Raw genomic sequence first — 25,901 nt, 5'->3', positions numbered from 1 at the left:
CCTCTTACAGACACAATTTAGGTATCGCAAATCCAGATGCTGTAACGGGTACAACTGGTAATAATAATACGCAGTAATATTTGGTTTGTAGAATGGATAGGCGCAGCAGCTCGCTCGTTGGGATGGAATAGAGTAAGGAGACGGTGAAATAAGTGGCAGGTATTTTAACGTAGTCAAACCGAGTAGACGTGCGAAAGCATGTGTTCATTCTTCGCCTGTTATTTCTGGCCTTGGCATGTGCACGCAATCGCATTTCTCGCTCTTCTTCACACCCTCTCTCCACTCAGCGGCAGCTGGAACGACGCTGTCCTCCCGTTGGCTCAGCTGGCGCGGCATGCCACAGACCTTACCCGAGCTTAGCTGAGTTAATTCGAGACTAAACAGAAGATTCTTGGTTGGATTTGACCCCGTCAAGTAGTGCTTTCGAGTAAAAATAGGTCAGCAGAGATTGCAGAGGTCGGTGTCAAGATTTATCTCGACTGCCAGGTGTTTTTTAACGGGCAGTGACCGAGCGCACGAGCATCTTGTGCTGCGAGAGTCTAGCGCATATCAAAAAACCTCACTTACTTGAGCTATCTACCTGGCTCAGTAGCATTTTGGCATTTCAGAATGTCGTTCTTGCAAACCAAAAGCAATGCACTTTCTGGAATATTCTATGCCAGCCTGGAAAGGCCTCGCAACATGCGTATGCATGAGACAAAATATCAACAACCGCTCATTCCCTGACGCTGCGTATGTAAGCGCTAACTGTCTGCGTGAAATGCTTGCTTGTTGTGTGAAATGCTTGCAAACTCTTAACGCTGAACGCCAAGAACAAGGTAACGGGCAGGCTTGCTGCAAACACTCGTAACTGACGCAGAGGCTCCGGCGTGTGCGTGTCGCTTATGTGGCACTTCCTCGACTCAGATTTCTGCTCAACACACCTTAACCATGTCAGTGCTTTCACCGCCACTGTCCTTGCAAGTCGGTGTTTGGGCTGACGCAACTTGGCGCGTCCGCACACGGCACGTCTGTAATGGGTCGTTGACACCTGTGATGTACGCGGACATCGCGAAACCATGAGAGCCTGTCATTAAGAGCTGCCGGTCTAAATCGCCTGCCTGCACGACGACGCGTGTTCGTTGCGACACGAGGAACAAGCGCTCGGTCTCCGCCAGATCCGTGGTCGTTCCTGGGCACGCGGACGGCGCCTGCTCTCAGACGGGTAGCGAATTAGACGTGACTGCGAGCAGCACGCTGCGGGTAACGTCCTTCGCACTCTTTACCGTGCGCAATACGGGCTAAACCACGAGCGCGTCGTGGCGTATCGAAAAAAGACACGACTTTGCTTACGAAGAAAACAGAGTGGCTACGTTCACGACGCTTTCTCAAACATCCGCTTGCGCGAGAGATGTAAGAATTCCTCCGCGATTAAGTCACACGTTCCTGTCTTATACGGCCCCTATTTCACCACAACGCCTGCCCGAGGTTTAGGCTCTGACGTCATAAATTTTTTTAATCAACGTTCTTCCTTCTGTTCTTATATGTGAAGTATTACACCGTAGTGTTTATCCAACACGCCCTTGTTCAGTTAACGCGTTTATGTTGTTGTTTTTTTATGTTTCAAGAATGCCGACGTCTCAGGAGGAGCCTTTTATTATGCCGATAGGCGGAATCTATAACTTCTCCGTCCAAATACATCCGGCTCCTGGCTCGCGCGCATAAAATTTAGATTGCCATAGTTCGTTGAGGCACTTTATAGCGGCTCTAGTTCTCAAGTGACAGGTGTTCGTGCTTTTCCAGCGTATACGTTGGGCAGGCATGATACAAGTTTTACAGCCTGCAGTAAAATTTTCGTACTGTTTATTTTCTTAATCTGCCGTTCCCCGTAGCATGTTTACATTATATAGCATCGCCTCGTGGCATATCTTTATTTCATGAAGCACTAAACTTCCTTTTCATCGATCATAAAGTAGGATGCTTGGAAAGCAAGTTCGATGGTGCGAGAACGCATTTTATTTCTTAAAAGTCATTACTTGTGCGTCGACAGCATACACCTTAGCTTGGCATCTTCTAGGTATCAATAAAAATTTGATAGTTTCGCCGTTATTATTGCACATTATTAGGGCTTCTAGACAAGTTCACATTATGTTATTTTCTTTCTTCTTTTTAATTTTTGTATGGTCTTATCAGCTTGTTTTTTCTAAACTGCACCATTCTCGTCGTCGTTGGCTAATCCGGTCGTTTGTCCAGCGGCTGCGAAGCGCCTGTTCTGGGTTGCGCTCAACAAGCTGTCTGAAGAGTGAAGCTCGAGCTAACTGGCTTGGCTTGCAGCTCGAAATCCACTCGCTGACACTTTTCGCATTCCCCTTCAACCCAGCGAAAACTATTGTCTGGTTAGTTTACACCGAGTACGAAACACTTCGCTTTCCCCGGTGTGTCAAAATGTTTGATAAAAACGACTCGCATATTTAAACCGGCACTCTTCCTTATGATGCGTATCTCCACAAAAGCGCTCTACGTACTTATGGCAGGTGGCTTCTCTCTCTCCATGTTTCCAAATTGCCGGGCATTAAAATGGACAGTGCTTGGCAGTCGTTACACGTAAATAAAGTTTGCGGCTTGCGACTGATCCTTAGTCCTGCCTCTTCTACAAACCATGCGTTGTAGATTTCTTGAGTAGATGTTCGTCTCGCATTCTTCCTGTGATTTACTGCCGCTGAGCGGCCATGACAGGCTCTTTTGGAACTCAAGTCAATGCCACCGATTCGGGTCATAGCGACAGGTGCTTTTCGAGTGCGGCTAAAGGCAGCAACGTCCCCGTACTTATATTGCAATTAACATGAATGGAACGATGTGTCTCGCCTCCACCCATCAGTCCTCGCCTCACGTCCTCATGGCGTAATCGACCACCCGCCACCAATGCCACCCCTCAAAAATGTAGTGAGAGTCTAGTTACCGCGGGCGATGGCACGGCCAAAGCTGTCACCCGTGGTAGGATGGGCATTGAGTCCGGTTAATCAAGACGACAGGTCAACGACGCGGGCTAAATATTCCACATTAATATGTCCGCTTCTTTCGCTCAGTAGGAAAATTCTCTCGGGATGGAATTGTCCTTTAGACGCCTCAAAGTTTCCAAGACGTTTGTTATGATTAACGACAGTCCGTTTAAATAACCTTAGATGGTTGATAGCAACCAATGCCATGGTGCCTCAGGAGCTACTGGTTAATCTTAGAAGCAATGATTCGCTAGCTTTATTCGTCTACTCTTCACATTGTAACTGCTCGCAGTTGCACACTGAACTTTCTCTTACTCTGGCAAAACGCCTTTGGAGTTATGAGCTAGATGCTTTCTGAAAGGCTGCATTGGATGCTCGCTTTGCAAGCTGCCTCTTGTTCGTTTTAAGAGACACAAGTCCGTGCATGTTGCCTAAATGGCTCTCCACTCGTTTTCATTAAGAAGCGGCATGCTTTGAGAGCTTTTCAAACATGCCTCTGCCTTATATATGTCGCGTAATACAGAAAACTGCTGGCTGTAACTTAGGCGTCGTCGTGTGAGAGTTCGCTGCTCTAACTAGCTTGCCTAATTTTCTGCAGTACTCCTGAGTGCGAATATATCTAGCTCCTTCTAAAGCCAAAGGAAGAGAGGGATGTTTCATGAGGCGGCTTCTCCCATTTCCCACACCCTCGTCATCAACCCCGTCTCCAGCGCATCTCATTTCAAAGGAAGCGGGGAAGTGCGTAATATACCGATATTTATTTCCACACCCACCAAAAAACTACTCATAGTAAAACTTCAAATTAAAATGGTATGCGACAACCAACTGCAGCATCCATCTCTTCCGAGCATTTCAGTACTTCCAGTGCTGCTTATCACGTACAATGTAGAAAAAATATGTAAGCACATCTTCATTGAAACTAGTGGCGAACGTGAGCAACAAAAACTGGGCTTCCTCAATTCGCTCGTTAGGTCTAACTATCCCGCCTTTGCAGTTTAGCGGACCTAAAATGTCCGGTAATTGATGTTTCTTGGATACAGTGAGTCGGAAGCTGTAGTTCTTTCAAATCCGCGGCTATGTTCGAAAAGGATAATCGGAAAATATTAGGCACACAGCCTGCGACGCTTCATGACGCGCAATACTTCCTGCCTTCGGTAAATCTTGTTGCATACACTCACTGCTCGTCGTAAGGGAGGTCGGAGAACAAGAAACAGGTGAGCTGAGAAGTTTTGCGTGAAATTTTTCTGGAGTGCCTGTTTGGACAATGAACCGCGAGAACACTCGAATCATTGCGGCGACAAAATACGCAGGGGTGCTGATATGATTTAATATCAAGGAAGCCACCTGTTTTGCCGAAAGATGGATTCCATCACAACATGCGCACACTGCAAAAGGTCGTTCGGCAGCAGAAGAGCAGGCATCACGCAGCGTGTCGTATGACAATGAGATGGTGAGAAACAAAAAATATTCAGAGTAAAAAAATACGAGCAGAAGACAGCGCTCATTCGTCGTCATTACACCGGCGGCGTGTAATAAACGATGGCAGTCACTCAGGTTATTGCTTTTTCTTGCTGTTCTGTTTCAACTTTTCGGCTGCTAAGCAAGCACTAATGGAAGTAAACACAGCTCGAACAGCTTTTGTTTTCGTTTTTGGCCCGTGCGACTAAGGTACCTTGAAAACCACTATTTGTTTAATTTGCGCTGTCGCGGAATCGCTCGATAAGCTGTCACTATTTAAAAGGGGCTAAATTCATTAAACGTCACGATTGCTTTCCAAGGACATGAAAACGGTTCGTTTTGTCAAAAAATTTTCTTCATCTGGCAACAACTGTGCGCCATGCACATCACTAGCGCAGAAAGGCCCCATCAGATCAAGCGTACTAATTAACTATTTTGTTTGCATATAACAAAGAGGGCACACTGCATACCTCAATATCTCGGTGTTCGTGGGTAGCGTGGAAGAGCTCATGGAAGAGTGCTGTGTGTGTGCATGCGTGCGTTCGTGTGTGCGTGTGTGCGGGCGTGCGGGCGTGCGTGCGTGCGTGTGTGCGGGCGTGCGTGTGTGCATGTGTGCGTGCGGGCGCGCGTGTGTGCGGGCGTGCGTGTGTGCGGGCGTACTTGTGTGCATGTGTGCATGTGTGCGTGCGTGCGTGCGTGTATGCGTGCGCAAGCAGGTAAAGAAGGCTGCATCGCATTTCAACGTTCCTCAGCAAGGTAAATGTGACACAGCTGCCGAGTTCATTTTCTCAAAGTGCCGACGTCAAAACAGTAGTATAACTTGCTCTACCAAAGCAGTCGTCTATTGCTGCCACTGCCAGTCACACTGACTGCATCCTATACGCAGCCACTCATAAAAAAGGAGGAAATATGATATTCTATACTACGTGCCTTCGTCAGCTGCCCTGATATACCGTTTCCTACACAGGGAAAGTAATGTAGGAAATGTAAGCTCGTTTGCGTAAAAACTCACGCGATTAGAGAGTTGCTACGGCTTTGTGTTTTCACGCTGGGGACTGTAAACGTTACTGAATAAGAGCATGTCTGTCATCTTGTATACTGCAGCGTGGCGACTTAGATTAATAAAGGCTTTGGTATCTACTGTGTTTATAGCTTCCGGGTCAGATGATGGACTGAGCGTGTCATCAATCACGTAGTCTAATAATACCATTGTATCGGAATGTGCTTTTCGGACCGTATGATATCCTTCAGCAGCTAAAATGAAAAACTACAAGAGGTTGAATGATGCCATTCAGGGGTAGAGTAAAACACAGGAGAAAAAAGAAGGCTAAACGAGACGCACTTTTACGGAGTGCCTTAATGATGTAGAGTACCGGTGGCTTTTGGGCATACATCTATCTCTTACTTCAAGGATGCTTCATCAATTTCTCTGGAAGCCAGGTGTGCGAGGGAATTTTTCCGAAAAAAAAAACCAGCTTCATTCGTGTTGCAGTAAGTCGTAAATGAAAAGTTTCGCTGCACTGAGCAGCAACTCTGTAATCCATGTTCGCTGTAGCCAAGGGTTACACATGGGCTGGAGAGAATTTGCTGAGAGGAGAGGGAGGCTTTAGAAAATTTTGCTCCCTCTGCTTTTTTTATAGAAGTGGGCTTGAGGGTGTGCTCGTTTAGAAGCGCGCGGGATTGTGGTTCAGCAATAGATATCATTTTTGGTCCAGAAGAAAGTCCACTTGTCTCGGAATGACCCTTTTTTTTTCAATCTCCTTTTATTGCTGAGCGCATCATATGATATAAGAAAATGCATTATCGAAACGCAGCAGAAACATGCTTTGTAAAGTTTAATCATGGATGTGCCATAACCTTTGCTGTGCCTTTCTATCTTGCTACAAAAGCTGCTAATTGGCGAGGGGGGGGGGGGGAGCAGTACAGCGTCATTCCACTACGCCTCACCGTCGGCCTCCATGAGCTCTCGTAGGCAAAGGAGCGATGCATTCACCACCCAGAAGCGCCACATTTCCGCCCAGATCCACCCTTGAGGAGCCTCCACCCAACCGCCGCTTATGATAGCAGTCCACCAACCACCCTCTTCCAACACCCACCTACACCTTCCGAAAGGTCTCACCCACCAGAAGCCCACAAGAGCGCCCCATCACTCCCAAACACCCATCCGCTTCCACTTTACACATACCTCTACCTGTCAGAAAATGCATTATCGAAACGCAGCAGAAACATGCTTTGTAAAGTTTAATCATGGATGTGCCATAACCTTTGCTGTGCCTTTCTATCTTGCTACAAAAGCTGCTAATTGGCGAGGGGGGGGAAGCAGTACAGTGTCATTCCACTACGCCTCACCGTCGGCCTCCATGAGCTCTCGTAGGCGAAGGAGCGATGCCTTCACCACCCAGAAGCGCCACATTTCCGCCCAGATCCACCCTTGAGGAGCCTCCACCCAACCGCAGCTTATGATAGCAGTCCACCAACCACCCTCTTCCAACACCCACCTACACCTTCCGAAAGGTCTCACCCACCAGAAGCTCACAAGAGCGCCCCATCACTCCCAAACACCCATCCGCTTCCACTTTACACATACCTCTACCTGTCAGAAAATGCACTATCGAAACGCAGCAGAAACATGCTTTGTAAAGTTTAATCATGGATGTGCCATAACCTTTGCTGTGCCTTTCTATCTTGCTACAAAAGCTGCTAATTGGCGAGGGGGGGGGGGAGCAGTACAGCGTCATTCCACTACGCCTCACCGTCGGCCTCCATGAGCTCTCGTAGGCAAAGGAGCGATGCCTTCACCACCCAGAATTCGAATATATCCCATTCATTTATTTCTTGCAGCTCCTTTCGTACTCGTTCTGCTCTGTCTACTCCCCTCGCGCCACAAACACTTTCCGAGCATAAATGTCTGTGCAGCTTATTTCATTTTCGTCTCTTAATCGGGAACTATCACCTAAGAGGAGAAATATTAATACACTTCTGCATCAATTTTCTTAATATTGCATCATTATAGGCAAGATTTCAGTTTCCTACTCCAACATGTCATTAAGAATCCAGCATCAGCGTCACGCTTAGTGGTTTGGCCTATCGCTAGAATGCTGAAAGCATAGCTATCGGCAGGTGCTGTGCACTGAAGGGGGCAAAGATATCATTGGCACCTACCAACTGTACAACCAATTGAAGAACAAATAATTTAATGATATGGGAGTCAGCTCTTGGTGGGTGTGGTTCAATTATGACAGGTGACGAAATGGTCTTGAAGCGGTAGTATTCTTTCTCAAGCTATTATTTAGTCTACCACATTTTCTAAATCGTTCGTGAAGGTGCTTTTCTAGTTTTATGAATTGAAGACCTTAAAAAGGATGTCAGGATTGAATGAATATTTGCGAGAGATTGGTTCGAAATAAAAACCCACTTTTGACGGGGATGCATTCCTCACTTTTGTGCCAGGTTCTGAACTCATCTATTGACGCACATATTACTTTTTTTGAGCAAATCTGCCATTTGCTGCGTTACCAAGCTCCTTCATTTCGCCATACGTTCTCTTAGATACATCGTACTCACCTTACTCCAGTAGCCATCTTGGCTCGATTCCGAAGTTTCAAGCTGCACAGCAGGACGGTAAAGGAGGGAGGTTGGGTGGGGGGCGTCTGCATATGAGATTTAAAGGCGTTGAGCGCAGGTTATAATATTGATTCGATCGCTCTCAAAGCGGGAGGAAATGGATGGGAGTGCAAAGTTGTGTCTTCAGTGTAGCGCGGCCTCCTGTTTCGCTATTTACTTCGCATTTCGTAGCTTCACTCTAAAAGAGTTGGTTTAGTGCAGTGTGCATTCACGGATGCTCTCAAGGCAAACCGTCGAAGACTGCACATCTATTGAGTGTTCCAGATGCAGCCTTGACGCTTCTGCCTACGCAAGCATAAACTCGAATCATTTTTAAGCGCACTGAGTGTCAGAGAAGTTTGGAACGAAATTGTTTTATTTTCTGCTCACCAGGTTCAGAGTTTATGGCTGGGCCTCGGGAATTGTTTTGCTTTTATTTATTTCGGCCTGTTTATTTGGAAATGGCGCAGAGTGAGGCAGTTGGAGCGAACCTTTCTCGTTTTGCCACTAAAGCTGCATTTTGGTGTATGGGTTGCACGAGGATTTTTATGCGCTATTGCGGTTTTTGCGGTGTGGAACTTTTCCACGTTCCTGTCGCATACTCCACAAATGTCTCTGCAGTGCATCTTTCTTTTTTTTTTGCGCGCAAGGTGCTGAAGAAAGCTAGCTGGATGTCTCGTCTGTTGGTCGTTGAACTCTACAGACTTGGCTAATCGGGCCAGTTTCAATTGTTTTCTTGGTTGTTAGGCTTCGTTACGTTGATGTTCGCTTAATTTGATCTTTATTATAATATTAGCTCCGCAGAGGTCGTGCATATTGCGAAAACACAAATGCGCGTCGTGCACCAAACTACTTACATGTTTACCACGATATTTTTGAGAGGTAACTTATTTAGTTAATCCAGAAAACTGGAGATATATAAACGAATGAAAAAAGTGAAAGAATTATTTCGTCGCCAGTGACGAAACGCGTTTATGTGCAGTTAAAGTTTTCCAAAGAAGTAGCCAAGCAGTAACCAACAGCGTTATGGAGGAAAAAGAAATGACTTTGTCATATAGAACGCTGCTTGCTGCGGCAGACGACTCAAAGACATCTATGTGGAGCAATAGTAAAATAATTTAAAACTCCTAAGTGATACCACAGGACACGAGAAATGTCTTCCCTACAGGCTTCCTATTACTCTCGACAACGTTGTGTTCCTTTACCCGCTTTCTGAACCATGATAGACAGTTGCGTCCAAGTTGCCGCTAAGCCAGGTTTGCGGCAACTGCCACCACGTATCGAGCAGGAGACCTCTCGTCGGCACCAGAACTCCTAACCCACTCATACACTGGGGTCCGTGTTCATGTGCAATGAAGCCACATCATTCTAGTGAAGTTAGCAATTAGGTTCTTTTTTTCTTGCGTTCACTGAATAGACTTGTACTATGGTGTGGGAGCTGGCCGGCCATTGCCAGTTGCCAAGGATGATTTCCATAGTAGCGGGGAATATGGCCTGCGGTTAAATATCGCTTTGACATCTTCATACGTCCGTTCCTCTTTTTGTAATTTATGACAACGCTAATTGCACACACATTCCCTAGTTCGAGAAAAGTCCGTATTTTCTTTCTTTTTCTCTCCGCCGTTGTGTCCTTCACGGTTGAACTGCGCCAGCCTGCGATGTGTCCTTGTTTCAGATCGATCGACGAAACATGTCACGGCTGCTAAAATTGCATTACGTAGATGTCCCTTTATGCCACCCCTTTTGAGCTGAGTCCGCCGCCTGCATTCTGATTAGCCTTCGTGGGCCACTGAGAGAATGCGAAGGAAAGAGTAAGAGGGGAGTGGAGGGGACGGAGGTGGTGCTCTTGCTGATGAGAGCCGTGTTCACGTCGTAAAGGAAAGGGGGACGGGGAAGGGGAAGCGTTCTCGGCTCTTCAATCTGTACGGCATGCTTTGGATTGCCGCACCCGGTCCTCTTTAATTGCGATCTCCGCGGTTCCCTTTTTTCCTCGCCGTGATACTGGTAATTAATCTTTCCAGAGGGAAACAAGGTCCGAAGCTTTAAGTCAGGCCCTTTGAAAAACGTCTTATTCGAGACAAAAGAATTTAAAAGGCGGTCACCTTTGCCCGATGCTCTTGTGGGGACCTCGTCTGAGCATGAGTAGTTGTCTGTGCGTATAAAAGTGCTCGTGTTAGGAACGGAACATGCTTTGGAAAGCGTATATGAGAAAACTTTCGAAAGTATCCACTTTTAGTTTCGTTTCCTTTCCTTTTGGTCAGAAGCGAGAGGTATGGAGAAGGGAGAAACTTTGGCACTTTTAAGTGGCACGCGGGGATCGGAGAAGAATTTTTTTTATTTTTTGGCGCAGCGCGATGAAATTTAGCATGCATATTGAGAAATGCACACAATGGTTAAATAGAAAAGTCCATTTATCTATCTTCAGCAGTTTTTACATTATAAGCTTTTATGTTACTGACCGCTATACCGAGCTTGCAGAAAACCTGGCGTGGCAACAAAATATGATGGGAGCCTGCAGTGGGTCTTCGATTTTAGCAAAAGAGTAGCTCATGCAGTGACATTCTCCAAATAGTTTATGGCGATTTTTTTTACACAGAACATTACATTCATGGTTGCATAATCGCTCATTATCGCCAAGTCAAAGTAATTGCAGTCTAAAAAACTGGAGCGTAAACTTAAGCTCCGCCTTAGGGGTATGACGCAATGGCGTTAATAGGTTGATGACCATATATGTGGAATTGGGGATCCTCTACTTTGCATTCATAGACTGCGGGGAGTCCCCATACTATTCATGGCACAGTGATGAAGCGGTTAAGTGATGCGCCACTGCCACGGCAGGTAGCGGTTTCAAACACAGCCACCGGTGGCGCTTGAGGCACCCAGGTTGCTCTCCTCGAGCGGCCTTTCGTCACCAGTCATTAACTTAGCTGATGCCTGCCACGGTGGACAACTTGTTCCTAATTCAGGGGGCAGGTTGTGATCACGTCAAAAAAAAAAAATTGGAGGCTTATCAAGGTTAAGCCCAGTGGATGCGAAGCATGTCCTTAGCGTTTGGAGGCATCTTGACCGCATACACGCCCGGCGCAAAGACGCTGGCGCGGTTGCGGGCACAGAGACTGACGCGACGGCGGGCGCGCGCCGCCTCATCCCTGGCGTGACGTCACATATCACGTGATTCAGCGATGGTGGCGCCGCCGCCGCGTCGCGCGCGACGGCGCGAACCGAAGCGTGGAGGCCTCCGCCGGGCGACGTCCGACGGCGCGATATGAGGCCCCATCTGCAGCCGGTGTGACGTCATCACGTGACGTCACATCATGTGATCTCACTTCAAGGTCAATGGTGGCCACCGCCGGGAGGCGACCGACGGCGCGATATGAGGCCCCATCTGCAGCCGGTGTGACGTCATCACGTGACGTCATGTCACGTGACCTACTTGAAGGTCATTTGAAGGTCAATGGTGGCCACCGCCGGGCGTCGCGCGAAGGCCCGAAACCTACGTTAATATGCTTCGCATAATAACGTGACCTAGGTGTCCCGCCTTCCATCTAGCTTACTCCTCCGGAGATTTTTCACCGATTTTTCGCTCACGGCCAACGACGCCGGCTGTTCTGCGACGTGGGACTAAAAATAAAAAAATAAAAATAATTCAAAGTAAAGTCACTGTATAAAACGTTTTTGGAGGAAGGCAATACAACAAGCCACATAAAATTCGTTAAGCAATCGTCATGCAACGCTCTCTTCAAGAAGAGAAATCGGGTGAAAAAAACACTTTTGAGAAAGCTGGCACTGCAGTTGTACAAGCAGTTCATGTCCATCGAAAAGCCCCAGGGCTCTAATTTTCGCTATGGGAGCCTTCACATATCTCCGACCTTCGTTTATTCAGCCCATCATGCCTTTTTTTTTCTGATGGTCATTTTCCTGCTTTGAGAATGAGTGAGTGTGCAAACTTGCTCTCCGTCACCGGCACCCCTCGTAGTTATTCGGGGATGCTGGACACTTCGATCTAAGCAGTTTCCAAGGCGACAAAGCATAGTTACAAGTGTCCCTGAAAAGTGCAGCGCCGGCTAGACGAATGTTCGTCGTAATAGAAATGACCCGGCGGCGCATCCAGCGCTTTCGCGAAAACAGAACTTGACCAGCGTCGCAACTGCACCGCGGTGCCATGGCTAGTTGCTTAGCTGTCGTCAAGTCTTCGGGTTCGTGGCCAGGAGTCCACACAAGAGCATAGGTCGGCCTCTGACGTCACATCGGCGCAGCCGTTACTGAATGAACCGAGGTGCCCATGGTGCTGCGCGATCGCATAGGTCGTCGTCGGTCGGTGGAAACTGCCCTGTGGGGCAGCCGCATCGGAGCGCCTGAATAGCGCACGGGATACTCGTCTCTTTCACTGCCGCACTCATTTCTTCGTCTTTGCGACAGACCACACAGCACGCTAATCCTTTTCTTCGCTGATTACGGCATGGTGCTCGTTCTGTTCGATTCATTTGCGGGTTATCGCTACGAATTCTTCGGGATGACAGGACTGCGCTTCCGCTTTCCGCGAACATGCTTCGTCTGAAAGTTGCGACGATCCATCGCTTGCGCGCAGAATCTCGCGCAACAAAGGAGCGCTATCTCGCGGAATAGCAGCCGCAGACTCGCGAACTGCCGAGAAGTGAGCGAGAGCGTGCGCCCATGCCGCAGGACACAACGACTGGAGAAACGGCGCTGATCAGAAGCCACACGTAAGGCGTGCTGAGCGTCACGTGACAGACGAAATTGATCGACGCTAAGCATCGGCGTTCTTGAGCTATCGCATTTTAGCTTTGTAAGCTCTGGTTTTGATGGTAGACACGCGATCTCAACGGCGAGAGTATTGCGGTGAACCTAGCTTTACAGCGATACCATTCTTGCGGCGAGTAGCAGTGCAAAACCGGACGTATCCCGCTTGAAAATCAACCATTTTCGTGGAAATTTGAGCTACTTTTTTACTAGCTACGGTCACAAAAACACATATTAGGCCCACTTCTTGGCTGTTTTCGGAAACAAAAAATTGGGATCTGATTAAAAAGCCCTTATGAAGTCAAATCGTAGGTCTTCAAAATCAGATTCTTTTATCAAGATTTTGGAGGTTTGATCCTCGCGTCCCTCTTTAACTTTCTGCAACTTTAGTAACGAGTTAACTGTTCTTAACAAGAATTTGTTCCTCTGACCTGCTTTGTGTAAAGCTTAGTTTTGTCTTCATCCTCAGAAAGCTCACCCAAGCTCTGCACGTGCCAGGAAGCATGCGTTAAGCAAGTTAGAGCTATACGAGATTCTTGACGCCAGACTTAGTGTTTTATTGAAGACGTTTGTTGTCTCTCTATTGCTCTTCTAAATCTATGGCTTGGTGCACCTCTGCATCCAAAACCGATGGCGTTAGATGGCTTTCCTGTAGCGTGCTCTCGGTGCCCAATGCTCTGATGTCGCTGCACCGTCGTTCCCTCATGTTAATAGCTGGATTCATGCATCAGCCCGTCACCTATTTGCAAATCCACTTCTGCCGGAACTTAATTTAACAGCGAAGGAGCTGTCTCCTGCCTGTGGCGGTACCACGTAAAAGACGGCGATTTGCGAAAACAGGTTAGGAGTAGAATCCAATAAATCGCATTAAAGATACGCGGAGGAGATCAGTACCAAGAGGGCGTAAAATCTCCGCACCAGATGCTCCAAAGGGGATTATTTCTACAGCGTCGCTAACAGCTTCAGTGACTGCGTGGTTGTTTCTTTACGATGGTTAAGTCTAGTGTATTCCAAGATTCTTCGTAGGGAAGAGCGTGGCGTACAGCACTCAGATTGATACAGTGAATTAGCCTAGGAATTAGCCTACTTTTACGCTGTTGCCTCTGCTTCTCCGCTTACGGAAGAGCAGTCTTATTATCCATCCCACTCGTTCAGACCCCCTTTTCTTCTTCGATTAATCTTCTCCATTTTCTTTGTGCGTCTTGCCTATACTAGCCATTATCCCCTAATCTGGTCCTGTGAAGTTCCCTGATTTGTTGCCTTTTCCTTGTACTCGGTAAGGTCTTCCTCCATTTCCGAGGTCGTCGTCTCCTAAGCTGCTTTTCCACTACATTATTGCTAGCCTGTGAAGACAGGTCCGAGGCATTATCACCATTCTATTTAGGCTGCACTGTTCCTTAATCCTTTTAGACGTTCTTGAGAGGTTGAAACGCCACCACACTCGCTCTACTTCTGAAGCCGGAAACTTCGCAGCAAAACTAACGTGCGCGCAAGTGCATTCATGGTCACCGATAATCTTCAAAACCGATACCACGTTTCAGTGTGATCAACCAGGTGCTCGAGAATGGCGCTCAACGATAGGCAGCGCAAAGCCTTTCTTCCACTTAGGCGGCACCGCGAAAAGGTGCGTGAGGCGAACTGTCCCGGGTGCCGTGGCAGGTGCGTGCGTGCTCCCGGCTCATTAGGAAGCTCTCTCTCTTTGGGCGGCTCCACTTGGTTGAGCGGCCCGTTCATCTCCAGTCTTTACAGGCACCCCGTGTGGGCTGACTTGCGGGGAAACGGGGCTCTGAGAGAGAGAGAGAAGACTTCATAAGTCCTTCTCTTGACGGAGCGATCAGATGTGGCTTGAAAGGAAGAATGAATCCTTCCCCGCGCGATCGGTGCTCTGTTCACGCGTACCTTACTAGACATTTTGCCAGACCTCACTTGGCATGCTGTCGGCTAAAATGTCGCTGTTGTTCGTTGTCAGGTAAAGGGCTTCTTACTGTTGCAGGATGTTTTTGCCGGATGAGGATATGATATTGCGCAAGATGTGGCCGCCACTGGCCGCTTTGCGGCCGTGACAGAAACGCGCAGTTTTAATACTACTTCGCAAGTTGGTGTTTCCCTCGTATGGTATAGCCGTGAGAGAATACACTTTGGGCAGGTTTGCCTCCCTGTGCGCTTAACACAATACACTGGATGGCAATGACGAATAAGAAGTCACTTAATCGCATATTCGCAACGCATGCAAAGTTTTTTCTAGGTTATGGTTAAGTATAGTGACACAGAGGGAAAAAAAAATTCGGGGGTACCTAAGGTCTGCCGTAAGGGTATGACGCGATAGCATTAATAGGTCCCTAGCGGCCTGTAGTTCCTCTTTCACATCAGTTCGCAGACGCAAACACTGTTGTTTATTTTTATTATTATTATTTACCACGAGACACACAAGGCCTCTCTATAAACAAGTCGAACGGACGTTCCTCAGTGATCGAGAATTAGTGCGTCAGGCTCACTACCCAAGATGCAACACTTCAAGTCTCGCCTTGACCATTTTTCTTTTCAGAACAATTGCTTTTCTTTCTTCAGAGGCACTACGTAATGGTGGTGTAACGACATCGCGACCATGCAGACCAATGTCGAAGTTTGCAGTTATGTCATCACTATTGTCCTTGAATTATTTGAGGTTTTCGAATCACGCGCGTGAGGTCATGGGGTGATGCTCTCGAGCAGTTCCTTTTTTCTCGACTCGCCGGCGCCAAAGCTACGGCGATTGCTCCGCTGAACGGGACGCGTAATGCTAGCGCCTTAAACTATCCCCAGGATTTTCCGGCGTCCTAAGGGACGCAGCAAAGACGATAATACTTCTACATACTTATACCTTTCTTTCATAGCCACTGAGCCGCCGCGGTGGCTCAGTGGCTATGGTGCTCGGCTGCTGACCCAAAGGACGCGGGTTCGATCCCGGCCGCGGCGGCTGGAATTTCTTTGGAGGAGAAATTCTAGAGGCCCGTGTACTGTGCGATGTCAGTGCACGTTAAAGAACCCCAGGTGGTCGAAATTTCCGGAGCCCTCCACTACGGCCTCTCTCATGGCCTTAGTCGCTTTGGGACGTTAAACCCCATAAAAACCAAACCAAACCTTTCTTTCATCGCCCGATAGAACTCTAATAGGACATCACGGGAAGCTGGCCACCTTAGGTCACATCGCCACACAAAGGACATCCTAAGCAAAGTTGACTACCCGTCCCACCTAAGTACTTTGGTGTAGGTCGCCTTCACAGTTGTTGCTCTAAATTAAAAAAAAAAAAGTGATCAACATTTATGTCACCATATATCCACCCGCTGTTCCTACCAAGCCCGAGTAATTTACTAAAATTGAGGCGAAAGTCTCAATGCAAACCTCCTTGCAGCGCCTCTTGCTGCCACTTCCTTGAGAATGGGCAAGGCTTGGAAACGGAAATATCTTCGAAGACCAGCGCTGAGGATGCGTGTATGGGAGGGTCTTGCAAGAGTGAAAACGGATTTCATTTCAAAACTCCCGACATTGCCGAGAAAAGAGACGCAGGAATAAAGCAGTGCCAACGCAATCAGATGCACTCCCCGCGAAGAAATGAGCGCGGGAAACACACGCAGATAGTTTTAATTGCTCTGGTGAAACTCAAAGGGCTCTCAAAACAGGGCTGTCAGCTTGACTGGATAGTAATGCTCTCGCCGTAACGCGCACGCATTCAGACGCATCACCCAACCCTCACTACTCTTTCTCGCTTTTTACCTGACTGTTGCGGCATAGCCTGCTACGCCAAAAGTAGCAGCAGCTGCCGCTTTGCGTAGCGTCCCCTTTTGCGGCCAGTCGTCCGAGACGTCACCAACGCCAGAGGAGGTCGGCACGGAGCCGACGTTCGCGCCGGCGTTCGCATGGATGCGGCTCTTTAAACGGCTCATTTCCACAGACAGCGAACGGCTTACTTTTCCGGCTCGCCACTCACGCCGGTCGTCTGGCTGGGCCCCTGCTTGAGTTGATGGCGTTGCTTCTCGTAGCTAACATGCTGATGCATTTGCTTCGAAGTTTTCTTCTTTTATGTGTATATTAAGCGGACGTTCTTTCCTCACCGAGACCCGTACTTTGCGCCGCTCGTGAGACGGCCATCCCTTGATTCCGTACGCTTCGCGGAATAGCAAATCGGGACGCGAGACCTAGAGCTCACTGTACTCACTCTAGGAAAAAACAGCACTGCCGCAAACCAAGCCCAGCGACTAAAACAGAACAAAGGATAGGTACTAAGTTACAGCATTGCAAGTTAGTGCCCATGCTGTTTTCTGTGTTCGTCATTGCGTTTCGTTAGCGATACTGCTCTCCTTTATCTAGTATGAACCAGCAACCCCAGCAAAGTGCGGTCCTTTTTCGGAGTTCCAGTCTGTGGTACATTGCCTATTCATGGGACACGTTTTTTGCAGTAAATGCCTTTGGGCTTGTTTTGAATATGCTATCGAACTTAAGGATTCAAAGGTAGCAGAGCTCCATGCGTCTGACGTTGCTTTTGCTACACTGTTGGCTGTGACGTGATCTCATCAGTATCATTGCCGTTGATGAGCAGCAGTAAGGTCTCTGCAGGTCAAAGGCCTTTCTCACTAGTCTGAAATTATATTTTCTTGCGCTAGTCACGGGCACACTGCCATAAGCAATTTTCTGGCCTCATCACTTTAAATGAGCCAGATCCTTTATATGCTACGATTGTCTTCCCTTTCTATAGGTTATGTTCATTTTGAGAACAACTGGCTACCGCTATTGTACTTTATATGAACGACCCATGTCCATTTCTACCACTTCACTCCAGCAAAAAAACGGTTTAACTGCGTGAGTTCTCTCCCTAGTCCTATTGATTTACACTGGTCTATGTGAGACTCCACATTAATTTGAGCGCTTTTGTCCAGGAAGGACGCCAGCAGTGTCTTTTGTTGCAGGTAAGCATTACCTTCGCGTAGCTAGCAGCAATACAATCGCTTAATCCTACTGTGCAGACAGAAATTATGGTCACGAGCTCTACATATTCTATGAGAGAATTCCTCTCAAGCTCAGTAACTGTTTAGTTTTCTCACTAGACGCTTCATTGTGATATGCATTCATTGTCAGGACGCTATTTAGTAAAAGGGGTTTCCCCGATTATCTTTCGCATCTTGCCATTACTGAGTCTTTCCTTTGATATAATATGCAGTTCAAACCATTGCTTGCTATTAGCCGCTATGCAACAGTCGATCACTTCCAATAGCAAATTTCCACTGAGGCTAATAGGGGAAGCGAGTGTTGCTAATTAAGTCACACAGTCTCATTTCGTGACACGAACGCAGTGCATTACGGGCAGCAAAACGAGAATACATGGAAAGGGAAGAAGGATTCAAAAGCATGGTGTGCATAAAGGGATCAATTACGAGGTACAGCTTGTTTTGACGCTCTGCTCCGTTGTGGATGCCTCCTTTTAAATATCGCTTCAATGGTCGCCTTTCCTGGCCATTTCACGAGAGCACTACGCTATCGCCGCAGACGATCAGGCCTGGTGGTAATCTGCAACACACTCTCGCACTGTACATTGCACATCTTCACCAACTTCCATCAGCGGCGCGAACAGATCAAATGAGCTTAACCTCGATCAGAGTTAAACTGCGCGAAGGAAACAAGGACAGAGACAGAAACACACGTACACACTGAGCGCAGAACTTCCAACTTCCAACAAAGTTGGAAGTTCTGCGCTCAGTGTGTACGTGTGTTTCTGTCTCTGTCCTTGTTTCCTTCGCGCAGTTTAACTATGAACGAAAAGAACCAACTAGCCCGCCAGAAGACTATTCTCGATCAGAGCTTAACATAAGTCTAATATTATCTCTAGACAGGCTGACGACCCAGCAATGCTATGTAAAGAGTCAACCAGGCAGAACACATTCTTTCGTATGTCTACTCGGTTTGACTGCGTTAAACCCCTACCATACCACCTTTTTCTTTTCGATCGGTAATCACGCAAGGTTATCCCTGCAGCGTGCGCTTAAGCCAAAATCCGACGCCTACAAGTGGGCGCAGCCGGGACATTACGCGCGATCTTTTCTTCTTTCTCTCTTTCTATCCTCCTTTCTTTCTTTCCTCCTTTCTTCCTTTCTTCCTTTCTTCCTTCCTTCCTTTCTTTCTTTCTTTCTGTCCTTCCTTCCTTCCTTCCTTCCTTCCTTCCTTCCTTCCTTCCTTCCTTCTTTCTTTCTCGCTTTCTTTCCTTCTTTCTTCTTTTCTTTCATTCTCTCTTTCCTTCTTTTTCTTCTTTTCCTTTTTCATCTTCTCTTTCTTCCTTTCTTTCCTTCTTTCTTTCTTTCTTTCTTTCTTTCCTTCCTTCTTTCTTTTTCTCTCGCTTTCTTCCTTTCTTTCCTTCACGCTTTCTTTCCTTCTTTCTTCTTTTCTTTCATTTTCTCTTTCCTTGTTTTTTCTTCTTTTCTTTTTCTCATATTTCCTTCCTTTCTTTCTTTTTCTTTCTTTCCTTCTTTCTCTTTATCTTTCCTTCCTTCCTTCCTTCTTTCTTTCTCGCTTTCTTTCTCTCTTTCTTTCTTTCTTTCTCCCCTTCTTTCTTCTTTCCTTTCATTTTCTCTTTCCTTTTTTTTCTTCTTTTCTTTTCTCAGCTCTTCTTTCTTTCTCACTTTCTTTCTTTCTTTCTCGCTTTCTTTCTTTCTTTTTCTACACGCTATGTCTGCGCAGTGCTTAAACACACGACGCTATTGAGACCTACGTCTTAGTGCCCCCGAGTGTGGCCAAGCGCATTGGCCGTGCTACCTGTTCACCGATAACGAGCAAGTAGCCAGTATGCAAGGTATGCATTAAGTGGCCTTGTTACGCAAAAGATGAGACTAATCCGGCCGTGTAGACGGACTAAGACCAACTTGTTAGAGACCAGATAATCCCCCTCTAGGCAAAGTCAAAGCACAAAGAACCTAACGGCACGTGAAGTATGTGACTGACCATTGTAACGAGCTATGTAGTGAGCAGGCATTAGGAGTGTGTTGTTATGAGTCAGGCTGGAACGCCTCAATTCGTCTTTCTAGATTTATGGTAACTTTTAAAGCCAGCAGTGTTTCTCAAATTGTGAATGCGATATCATAAGAACCCTCATAGGGGTAAAAAAATGTGATGTCGGTCATACAATTCGCCTATTGGTTGCAGGAGAAGACGTCATCAGACCGAAAGTTACAACTGTACTTTTCGATGTATCTTCATTGCGTCTTTGTCGACACTTGTAGACACCTTCGAAGAAACATCTAACCTCCAACTAGATCGCCCGAAGAGATGCCTGGCTCTTCTTTCGTTATATGAGGTTTAACGTACCAAAGCGACTCAGGCTACGAGGGGGGACCCCAAAAAAAACGGATTTTTTTGTATAAAAAGTTTATTTATTAACTCTTGCACAAAATTCCTTCAGTCACCTACAAAGTACTCTCCATGAAATGCGATGCACTTGTCAAGTCTTTTTTCCCACTGTTTGAAGCATCTCTGGAACTCTTCAACTTTGATATCGTCCAGTGCCCTTTGCGAAGCTGTTTGTACGGCCTCCACATCGCCAAAACGCTTCCCTTTTAGACTTTTCTTCATTCTCGGAAAGAGAAAAAAGTCGCACGGGGCTAGGTCTGGTGAATATGGAGGGTGGGGAACGACAGCCCATCCCCGAGAGGCCAAATAGTGGGTCACTCGTAAGGCCGTGTGTGCGGGGGCGTTGTCGTGATGAACAAACCAGTCACCTGATCGCCAAAGTTCCGGGTGTTTCCTCCGCACATCCTCTCGCAGACGTCTTAAAACTTCCAAATAAAAGCGCTGGTTAAGTCTGTCCAGGGGGAACAAATTCTTGGTGCACAATTCCGCGAACACCGAAAAAGACAATGATCATTGTCTTCACATTCGACTTCAACTGTCTTGCTTTTTTTTTGGTCTCGGAAAGTTGGGAGACTTCCACTGGCTTCACGCTTGTTTAGTTTCTGGGTCATACCGTAACACCAACTCTCATCACCTGTAATGACTTTGGTCAAGAAGTTTGGATCACTTTCAATCTCTTTTTTTAAATCCCGGCTCAAATTCAATCGAATGTTCTTTTGATCCCGTGTGAGAATGCGAGGAACAAATTTTGCGGAAACACGTCTGATTTGCAACTCCTCAGTCAAAATTCGCTGACACGAGCTCCAACTCACACCAGTCTCTCCTGAAATTTGGTCGATCGTGGAACGACGATCTTAGTTCATTTTTTGACGGATTTTTTCAACGTTTTCATCGTTTCGAGACGTTGAAGGACGCCCAGAACGAGCAGGTCCTCGCCACTCATCTCACCACGTTTGAAGCGCCCAAACCACTCGAACACTTGTGTGCGGCTCATAGCATCCTCGTTAAAAGCCTGTTGCAACATTTGGTAAGCTTCTGTTGCCGATTTTTCAAGCAGGAAGCAAAACTTCAAACACACTCTTTGTTCTTTTAAATTTGCCATAAAGATTTCGCAGGCGGAACAAAATAACTACAAGCGAAACACAACACTACGCTGAAATGTTTACCTACAAACTTATGTAGTCTGCACAGCTGTTTCGTGAAGGTCTCTACTAACCCCATGTAGTGGTAGAACTCTCTACTACGTCTACAAATGGCAGCGCGCTCTCAGTTCGGGTTTTTTTTTTTGGGTCCCCCCTCGTATGAGGGACACCATGGTGGAGGGCTGGGCGGGTGGGTGTATACACGAGGTGTTTTAGGGTATGTGGTCACTAATTTTTTAAAATTGGGGTTTTGAGGTTATCAGAAGCTTTTTACGGCAGAGTAATACCAGTCTTGGCGGACGACAGAAAACAGGCAAATCATGTTAACTAGTCAAGTGACAAACTCTATTCTAATAGTTAACTTTTTAACTATGACGATAGGCACCTGATTTAAAATAGGGAGTTGTAGCCGGCCGTTAGTAATAGCTATATTAGTTTTTAAAATTTAGAAAACGCGATCACCCTCGTTACTGTGGCCCAACATTTTTTGGTTGTTTTGACGAGTTACGTCCACTAGAAAAGTTGTTTTGCCTGTAAGCTTCTCGAAATTGCATGTATTTTGTTGCGATGTAACTAGAATTTGTTGGGCCACAGCGACGAAGTAAATCGCGTTTTCAAAATTGATATGGATATTAATTACGGTGGTCTACACTCCGCTCATTAATTAAGGAGCTTATGAGGAATAGCTAAAAACATTATTATGTAATATTAGTTAACTAGCCTGCTAGTTAGCACTTCTTAGCTGTATTCTGATGTACTACGCTGCTGACAATGCTATTTCAAAAAAAGCGCTCTTCTAACTTTAAAACCTATTTTTAAAAATTGCGTAAAATCTTAGGTGAAACAACCTGCATAGAAAACGTTACGACAGATGCGACTGTTCGTTTTTAAGGTTTATTTCACCAACAGATTCGGAAATGGGAGGGTTTAAAATCACCTGCCCTGACGAAGGGAATACCATTCCCGAGTCTGTTATTATGTTACCTTAGTAAAGTGGCGATGAACAAATGTGCTTGATGCGTTCTCCAACAAGCGCATAATACTGCTAATGCGAATATTTTGAACTCTCGCGACCCAACCTATAGCCGGAGTTGAAATGTTGCGAGAGCCTTCGGCGCATAAAAACTTGACCACTCAAAACTCTGTTTATAGTGTTTATACCACTTAGCTAGCTGAGGAGCCAGAGCTGCAAAGAACTTTTTCCGAGAAAATGTGTCCCTTAATATTTTGATCGCGATAGCACTGTACAGTACGTTGTGTATTTTGAGTGTAAGCGACGGCAGTTTGTCAAAGACAAACTGATATAAAAGCAAGCCTCAAGGTCTGCTTTTTATCCCTATATCCTGGCACTTGAGATGTCGATAAAAGTATTAAGGTTTTCAGAGGTTATAACGAAATTTCTTTTACCTCCTACAGATATTTTTAGATTCTGAGATGTCGTAACTGTCTTACTATACACCTCAGAAGCAGACCCTTTGGACTGGGAACCTTTGATCGACCCTGTACATCTTTTTCTAATACACAAAGGGCAGCTAATAGTTTTTATCTTACATAGGCGAAGACTGCCCAAAGTTTGGCCTTCCTTGCCTAGACCAAGACAATTTCGGCTTTGGTCACCAGCTTGTCTGTCACTAGTGCAATCGTCAGTAATTTTCTCAACATAATGGCAATGAACAAATGTGCTCGATGCGTTCTCCAACAAGCGCATAATACTGTTAATGCGAATATTTTGAACTCTCGCGACCCAACATATAGTCGGAGTTGAAATGTTGCTAGAGCCTTCGGCGCATAAAAACTTGACCACTCAAAACTCTGTTTATAGTGTTTCTTTTTTTTTGGTTCGAAAGTGACAGTGCTGGCATTTTAATTTTCGCACAGCCAAAAAAATGGTCGCCATCTTTTTAAGATACGCCATTGATGAACTCGAATAACGCACTAGAGGCCGCGGGAGGGATGCATTTATGTTTATATTCCATTACTTTTACGCAGAATTGTAGGACAGCACGAACAGAATATATTTATGACAGTAGAAAATTTTCTCGCGCATTGTGTAAGACAGTCCGCCAAATAGTGTCGTTCGTAATGAAGTGGTTCACTCTTTAAATATACGAAAAGAAGCCCGGAGCACTCGCTGATCGGTCTGTTTTTATCGAGCTATCCGCTTCAAATGATCGCTGCTGCATTTGCGACGTTCACTTTGAAGGGAGCATCTTCAGTTACCGATGAGGGCATCTGCCGTTCTAGTCAAACTCCACTCTTCCTTAAATCTCTGGATCTGGGTTCGTTCGTTTCGAAGACACCTTTTCTGCTAGCCTCTAAATGCGTCTTATACGACAGGGGATCACACTTTTGTACAGAGCCGCACGCATGGTTGTAGGCCGCACGCGAGTGCAGCAGGCGACTGATTTAGGCATTTTTACTTTCCTTCGCTCATGCCTGTGTGTGGGACAAAATCTTTTTTCTAAGCCCGCACAGGCTCACACTTACGTATACGTGTGTACGCCGCAAACACGTAACCTAAAGAAGAGCGGCCGCTTATGCCAAGAATCATAATCGAAAAAAAAAACACCACAATTTCTTACATTGCATGCGTGCGTGTGTGCGTGTGTGCGTGTGTGCGTGTGTGCGTGTGTGCGTGTGTGCGTGTGTGCGTGTGTGCGTGTGTGCGTGTGTGCGTGTGTGCGTGCGTGTGTGCGTGTGTGCGTGTGTGCGAGCGTGCGTGCGTGCGTGCGTGCGTGCGTGCGTGCGTGCGTGCGTGCGTGCGTGCGTGTCAGTGTGTCAGACATGACGAGAATCCGCAAAACACGTACGGTCCTTGCACTCGGCTCCACCCACTTCCGGTCGGAAAACCCTTTCTGCGCTAAGCTGCATTATTAATTTTTGAACATCTCAAGGAGGCAATGCGCGCGCGAGAAGAAATGCTGAGTGGCACGCAAGGGAAAGGCAGGAAAGGAAGGTGAGGGGAAGGGAAGGCAAGCCAAGCTAGGGGACCAGCTAATACGCAGACAGAGGGGGCGCAAAGCGACCGGAATTAGCCGCTGTGCAGAATTTGCGGGAACGTCGGGTTATATGACAGGAAGAATGCGAGGGCGCGCAGAGAAGAGCGATCTGAACGAAATGCCGTCATGCAAGTAGTAAAACGGCGAAGAAAGAGGCTTCATTGAAAATCTGGAAGGTAGAGAGGGATGATGGATGGGACCTGACGCACCCGACAGATTATGGTAACTCGTAGAGATGTATAACAGGGAAGGCGTGGTAGAAGCCACTATGGATTTTATGGAAACCTGTGAACCGCCCAGAAGCGTGTGTTCACATGCAAAGCAGCACTGCGGTTGAAAACACTCAGAAAATGTTCTACTGCAGCGCATCGTTCAATCTCACCTCCTCTGAGTTGCTAGACAAGAGCTTTAAACGACACGGCCATGGCACGCTCATGCGTGCTGGCTCAACACTGGCAAGTGCACTTTACGCATCGTAAAGAAATGCTCATTTACCTGTTTAAACACGTGTGCTTATAATGGGCACAGAAATGATGGCGGCATGGTTTTTGCAACATGCAAATAGTAATTTGGATTGCACCCGCCGTGGTGGTTATTCAGTAGCGTCGCACCCGCTGTGGTGGCAGAGTGGCTAGGCTGGTGTGCTCAAAGTTTCGCAATCGAGAACCGCTGTGTTGGTCTTACTGCAATGCGGTAAAATTTAAGAACCGCTAATATATTCTACGATGTTAGTCCATGGTAAGCAATCTCAGATAGTCGAAATTAACCTGGAAGCCTCTACTACAGTGTTTGCACGTCTACGTGAATCATCGGGACCTTAAACCAGTTTTACCATCTCTGTAGTGGTCACTCTATGCTTGAAACAGAATGCGTGGGGTTTAACTCGTCGTTCAGCGTGTAGCTAGACGTGCGCTTGCTGCCTCTTCTGCCTCGAGCCACACCTCCCATTTCTCACTGATAGAGCGCAAAAACACAGGGACACCTCATTTTATTATGCGCTCGCAATGCGATTGTATTCGAAGCGGTTGACGCCTTTACGAAAAGTGACTGGTGTGGCTTATGAGACACAGGTTGCTCCTCCCGAACAATGCGTAGAAGAAATAGCTCCTACAAGCCCCATTTCTACATGTAGTTCGCTGAAAATCTGTCTATTTAGCACGTGTGTCTGTTGTTGTTTGGATCATTTTCTTCTCAGCCCAAAGTCGAGACCACCTGCCAAGGTTGTCAGGTGGAGGCTTTACACAGGTGAACCCGGTCTGGTGACGTCAATTCTCTCTAACCAAGTGACATTTTCCCGACTGGTGACGTCACTCTTGGTCTAGTGACGCCACGTCGCTCCAGCCAATTAGATTTCTCTGGTTTGGTGATGTCACTGATGACGTCAGGTCCCGCCAGCCAACAGCCAGACCCTGGCCTCACCAGTACAAAATGCGTGGCTTAGCGAGTTGCATATGTTGCTGAATAATATTGAAATAAAAGGATTAAATAAAAGTAAATATTCTATTATTCTCTGCGCCAAAAATAAACATTTGAATCATGTTGCCACAACTACACATTTGCATTGCCGCTCTACTGCCAAAAATATGCCG

The sequence above is a fragment of the Amblyomma mixtum genome, chromosome 6 (assembly GCF_055824585.1).
Source record: "Amblyomma mixtum isolate Tamu chromosome 6, ASM5582458v1, whole genome shotgun sequence".
In the NCBI taxonomy this organism is placed as follows: Eukaryota; Metazoa; Arthropoda; class Arachnida; order Ixodida; family Ixodidae; genus Amblyomma; species Amblyomma mixtum.
The sequence above is the reverse complement of the archived record's forward strand: the minus strand, read 5'-3'. Positions refer to the sequence as shown.